The sequence below is a fragment of the Bombina bombina genome, chromosome 1, assembly GCF_027579735.1.
Source record: "Bombina bombina isolate aBomBom1 chromosome 1, aBomBom1.pri, whole genome shotgun sequence".
NCBI classification, from domain to species: Eukaryota; Metazoa; Chordata; class Amphibia; order Anura; family Bombinatoridae; genus Bombina; species Bombina bombina.
In genome coordinates this window covers 1,345,921,691-1,345,928,684 of record NC_069499.1, presented here as the reverse complement: position 1 = coordinate 1,345,928,684, position 6,994 = coordinate 1,345,921,691, and positions in this window count along the sequence as shown.

The following is a 6,994-nucleotide window of genomic DNA, read 5'->3' as shown; positions in this document are numbered from 1 at the left end:
CTAAACAGTGTCTTCTACAAACTACTCTAGACCAACCGGTGTTACCTACTGAATATATCAATTTCACAGATGTCTTCAGCAAAACCGAAGCAGAGAACCTCATCGCACTTACGACTGCTCGCTACAACTGCAACCTGGAGCCAGCATTCCATTTGGAAACGTATATCCGTTAAACCAACCTGAATTGCAACACCTCAAATCCTATCTAGAGGAGAATATAAAGAAGGGGTTCATTAGAGCATCAACATCCCCGCTGGGGCCGGTATGTTCTTCGTCCGGAACGGACAGCTCGCTCCGCCCTATCATAGACTATCGGGAGTTAAATAAAAGAACAGTAAAGAATCGTTACCCCCTCCCCCTGATTCCGGAGTTGATCGAACGCCTCTCAGAAGCCACCATATACACGAAACTCGACCTCAGAGGGGCTTATAATCTAATCCGTATCCGTGAAGGCGACGAATGGCTCACGGCTTTTCGTACGAGATACGGATTATTTGAATATCTCGTGATGCCATTCGGCCTTTGCAATGCCCCGGCAACTTTCCAACATTTTATTAATGATGTTTTCCGAGATTTGTTGGACACCTGCATTGTGGTCTACCTAGACGATATCCTCATTTATTCTAAATCTCTCACTGAACACAGAAAACATGTAAGATGGGTCCTATCTCGACTACGTGTTCATAAATTATATGCCAAGTTAGAGAAGTGTCAATTCCATTGTACACAAATTTCATTTCTCGGCTATGAGATATCACCAGAAGGCATAAGTATGCAACACAAGAAGGTGGAAACTTTATTAGACTGGCCGCAACCCAAGAACAAAAAAGAACTTGAGATTTCTAGGATTCTTGAACTACTATCGTAAATTCATCAAAGGTTTTTCAAAAGTAGCCAGACCTCTCACCCAACTCACTAGTAATTCGAAACCTTTCTGTTGGTCCGACCAAGCATCCACTGCCTTCGATTTCCTTAAATCCAGTTTCTCAAGTGCTCCTATACTCCGTTTCCCAGATTCGAATCTGCAATTCATTCTAGAAGTTGACTCCTTCGACTTTGCTACTGGAGCTGTGTTATCTCAGAGACGAACTCTATCAGAACCTCTACATCCAGTCTCCTTCTTTTCCAATATTATGAGTTCAGCGGAGAGAAATTACTCCATAGGAGATAAAGAACTCTTAGTGATTCGCAGGGCTTTAGAAAACTGGAGACACTTATTGGAAGGAGCTAAATTCCCTATAACCATCTACACCGATCGTAAAAATCTACAATATTTACAGTCCAACAAAACCCTCTCTGCTAGACAAGTCCGTTGGTGCTTGTTCTTTGCAAGATTCGACTTCCACATAATCTACCGTCCCGCAAATAAAAACGGAAAAGCAGACTCTCTATCCAGGATTTATACAAAACCAATTCCAGAGTTCAACACAACTTCTATCATACCCAACGAGCATTTAAATCGTCCTTTCTTCTTGTCTTTTGAAAGAGATACAAGGTTCATATATGAATGACAAAGACCTACCACTGAAACAATTATCAGAAAAATCTGGTATATACTACCATGATGATAGGATATATGTTCCACCCAGTTTAAGACGTACACTCCTACGAGATCATCATGATTCACCTTTCTCAGGACATCCTGGTGTGAACCGAACAACAGTTCTTGTACAAAGATCTTTCTGGTGGCCTGACCTTAAGAAGGCAGTTCATGACTATGTTACCTCTTGTTCAATATGTGCTACCTCAAAATCAGAAAGAAACATACCCTATGGACTCCTAATGCCACTTCCTATTCCACATAGACCATGGGAACAAGTCTCCATGGACTTTATCGTCGATTTACCACCTTCAAGGAGATATACTACTATCTTAGTCATAATCGACATGTTTACAAAAATGGGACATTTCATCCCTTACCATAAGTTGCCAACTTCAGCTGAGACTGCAAATTTATAAAACTCCACGGAACACCTTCCAGGATAATTACCGATAGAGTTACCCAATTTACCTCCAGATTCTGGACAAAACTCTGTAACCTGTTACAAATAAGCCATAGCTATACCACCTCCTCCACCCGCAGACCAACGGCCAAACTGAGCGTTTAAATCAGTGGCTCGAGGAATACCTCCGATGTTATTGTTGCCAACAGCAAAACGACTGGATAGATTATTTACCTATGGCTGAATTTGCTTACAACAGCTTACAAAATTCTTCCACTAAACTATCACCATTCTTTGCTTCATATGGATATCATCCCACTTTTCAAATTAATTCAGAAGTATCTTCATCTTCCCCTCACTTAGAGGATTATAGCAGAAAACTTATCAATAGATTTTCTACTATCACCCATAACATTCAGAAGGCTCAAGAGAACCAAAAACATTATTACGACCTCCGAAGAAGAACACCCCCATTGTATGTCATAGGGGACAAAGTTTGGCTCTCTACCAAAAACTTACATCTACAGGTACTATCCAAGAAATTAGCATCCCGTTTTATTGGTCCGTTCCCTGTGAGACAAGTAGTTAATGAAAACGCTGTCACATTGGATTTACCCCCTTCAATAAAGGTACATCCGACATTCCATGTCTCATTAATCAAGCCATATAAAGCTGCTAGGAATACTGATCTAATCTTGCCACCTACCTTACCTTCAGGGGAGACTGATTTTTATGAGGTTCATTCTCTACTAGATTCCAGATTTCGGGGTTCAGTTTTGAAATATCTGGTGCGATGGAAGAACTACCCTCCAGAAGATGACACCTGGGAACCAGCTTCCAATTTAAATGCTCCTCGACTTGTGTCTCTGTTCCATAGGAGAAATCCAGACTGTCCTGCGCCTCGAGCTATGGGACAGCTCGCTTGAGGAGGGGGTGATGTCAGAGCCTGTACCTTTTAAGACCCAGCAGCTATCACCTAGACCTGCCTACCAACCTAATAAAGCACCTGAGTCTACAGCGCTCTGTGCTTAGTATTTTGTTATAGTAGCCTGCTAGCTACTGTTCACTGAGCTCTACTTTCAAATTGGATTACAAGGATTACATTAATCAATTCTACTTCCAGCAAATCTTAATATCCCTTGCATTTACTCCTCTATCAGACTCTCTGGTGCAGTTCTTGAACTGTGTTTATTCTGTGGCAGTTCCTGCTTGTGTGAAACTACAAGTCCGGTCGCACTTTACACTTCACATTCCACATCGATTTACCTACCTTGCTCCAGAGCTGAACAAATCTCAGCTCCTCAATCAACTTGCTGCGCAGCACAAGACAGGATCATCTAACATTCAGTCTCTCACTACGGAACTACAAGCACAAGAGTGTGTTACAAGATCACGGTCAGAACTCCTCCCACTTTCCAGTCATTCCGTTTTGATCTGCATTGAGGCAGCAGCACACAACGCTCTGGGAAGCGTTTATTGTCAGGTACATCTGATAAATCTCCACTGTTTCTCTGGGCAGAGACCACTTCAGCTGAAACCGGTTAGCAAGTAAGAGTTTATAGTTACCATAAATTCCTTTACAAGGAGGTTACTGATAACAGTTCTGAGAACATTATCAGCCAATTATTAGGTGCATCTACTGATCAAACTACACAGTTTCTATTGTTGTTTTAGTGTGTATTCCAAGTAAACTACAAGTCAGTACACACTTCCTTGCTGATTTAATTCCTCATTATTTTCTCTGTGAACTTATTTCCTATAAGTCCAGTTCCATACTACCTTATAAAAGATTAAGGTTTCATACAAGACTAAATTCATTTCCTTGCAACAGATTGCACTTCCTCTGTAGTGCTTCTATGCGTGGAGCTGATACAAACTCACATTATAAATATATATATATTTATTAAGCAAAGACATTCTGCAGTTGAGCTTCAAAACCAATTTCATATATTCATCAATTCTAAGAGAGCTATTACAATGAGAGAGTGGATTAAAATATTAGTTGTGTCCTGGAGGGCGGAGCTAGGCCATGAAAGCAGATGGCCGCATGTAGGTGAAGCTCCATGTTCAGGGACATCAACACCCGCTTCTAAAGTGCCCATACGGAACGAAACCCACCTAATACCATCAAGGATGACAGCATGTTCAGGTCCTACTGCCTTTGAGAGGTTTTACACACATTTCTGTGTCCGTTTGTGAAACGGCTTCTACTTCACGGCCTGCCAGGCGTTATCTGTGGCCTGGTGCTGGCCCATGTCAGATGCGCACACAAGCACCTACAGACAACAGCTCTGCAGGACTCTCCTAAAAGCGGATCGTAATCTACTGAACTTGGGGACCGGAGCTCTCAAGACCAGCATGCCACAGGTACTTTTTCCTAAGGATCAGAGCCTAGGCTAGCCTCGCATATTGCGACACAATATCATAGCCCCTCACTACACGCCACAAGCTGACAGCCATCACTCATGCCCATAACATACAGTAAAACACTACATAGTGGTGTATAAATATAACGATCACGGCCAGGGCACATGGCATGTTAACTCAGGGACAACATCACGAACCCTGCTATATAAACCTTCAGAAATTCAGAGGGCTGGTCACATAATATCAGGCCTTGAGGACTTTATCAGATCTCCCATCTGACATGCGCAAAAGCCCCTGCCACGCTCTAAAGCGTAAAGGAGTCACACATTTTTCAGATTTGTGGAGTGGAGGGACATATCATATTCACTAATATAAATCTCCACAGTTCACTTCACATTACACTACTCTGATGAGAAACATCTTCAAATATCAGCACGACAGCAGAATCCTCACACATTAAAAAAAAATAATGGCTTCCAGAAGAAAAGTCTGACAAACCAAATAAACCCTTATTAGCACAGCAAGCTACAGTCAGTAGCTTCTTTCAAACATCTAGTTGCGACGACCCATGATGAACATACCATCACTGAACCCAACCTACAAGGATCTATGGACATTCTGATATCCATAATGTCAGATTATGCGCACCAATTAAAGGCAGACCGCTAATCTGCCCACAAAAACAGACTTTGATGTGACAGAATTATCTAATATAAAGAAAGGCATAAACGAAATTGGGAATAGGTTAGAATATGTGGAGGAGGGAAAGATTCCTTAAATTCTTTATTCGACAACTTAACTACTCAAACTAATATCCATGACTCACAGATCGAGAGCCTACAGGACAAAATCGAAGACCTCGATAATAGAAGTCGCCGAAATAATTTAAGGATTAGGGGGATACCAGAAACTGTGACCCTTGCCGAGCTCCATGGGTATTTACAAGGTTTCATCCAGCACCTACTTAAGATTCCATTGTCAGCGGATATGGAGCTTGACAGGGCACACAGAGCTCTTCGCCCTCCACCAGCACCGAATCCCCCCCCCCAGAGATGTGATCCTGAGATTTCTTAGATTTGTGGACAAAGAAAATATATGGAGAGCAGCGAGGACATCCTAAACTATACACTACCTGGATCACGATATTCAAGTATTCCTTGATTTGAGCCCAACAACGGTCCAGAAAAGAAAAAATATCAGATTTATCACGAAAACTCTACAGGAAAAAAAATATAAAATACAGGTGGGTATTCCCCTTCTGTTTAAACATCACACACGAGGGCAGGACCATTACATATAGGTCGGATCAGGACCTACGATCACTGTCAGAGGCTCTACAAATAACCTTTAAACCTCAAAATCCAGTAGATGTCTCCATCAGTGATGACCCACCCAGGGCTCGACTTCACTCTCAGAGGGATTCCCAGCTGAACTGGATGAAAGTTCTTCCTAAACGGAAAAAAAGTAAGCCACTTACATCTGGAAAATCCATGGATGGAACACAAGCTACCTGATCTCACTGGTGGACTGTGACTTAGGCAACACTTTTGCTCTTGAACTTTCCTAAAGCTCTGTAAGTAAAAGTATTATTTTTATGCTTTGAACTTTCACAAATACGTCACTGTTATTTAAATGCAGTCTCCACTGTTATTGAGTATAGCAGGACAATTAGATACCCATATCTCGGGTCCTCTACACATTGAAAGAAACAGTCTAGCGCTCACGAATTTCAGTATTGCAACTGTTCCTAAAACCTTGGTTCCATAAACAAAACACGATCTACCCGATGTTATTTGCGGACTGTGATGCAGCTAAAACTTTTATCCTTGAACTTTCCTATTGCTCTACAGTAAAGAATATTACTATGTTTTGAATTTTCCTTTTCAGGTTCCACGGTTACTTAAATGTTGTCCCCACTGTTATTATGTTATTGTTTAACAGGTCATTCAGATGTCCTTATATCAATACCTGTGAACCTTGCAAGAGACTAAATGGTGCTCTCATACTTCAGTAAGGTAATTGTTGTAAAGTTAGTTCCTAAAAATGACATTATGCGTGAGGGTGTTTGATGTCTCCTGCACACTCTCCTCTATGTTGGTGTGTTATTGTGACACAGTTGTTTTGCAAAATTTTATTTTCGATGTTGTTTCTATGTGGTACACTTACTTGTATTCCTCTTCAGGCAGTGTATACCCCTACGCACCACACTGTGGTGCACTAGATTATTTCCCCCACTACCCATCACAAGACTCTAAATACAGTATTTTATTCCCTCTTTCCAGCCTCATCTTATGTACCCTCATCATTATATTTCTGCCCAAGGTAATACCTTACCCCCATGACAGAACCTAGAGATCGCCCTTTAATTTTTCTTTCTGCCAATACTCAAGGCCTCAATAATCCCCAGAAACGAAACATAGCCCTAAGAGACTTCCACAAAAAAACAGCAGACTATGGGGCCTAGTTATCAAGCCGTCAACCTCAAATACGCTGGAATTCCGCAGCGTATTTGTGGCGAGGCTGATACGCCTTAGTTATCAAAGGCTCGAGACCGGCAAAAGTAGAATTTTGTGACGTAAGCTTTGATCCGCCGGACTCAGTCCGACACAGATCGATTCTTACGTCACTCCAGATGTTCCGCACACAAGTGCGGCACATTCTCACTACTTTTGCTAGTTATCAAA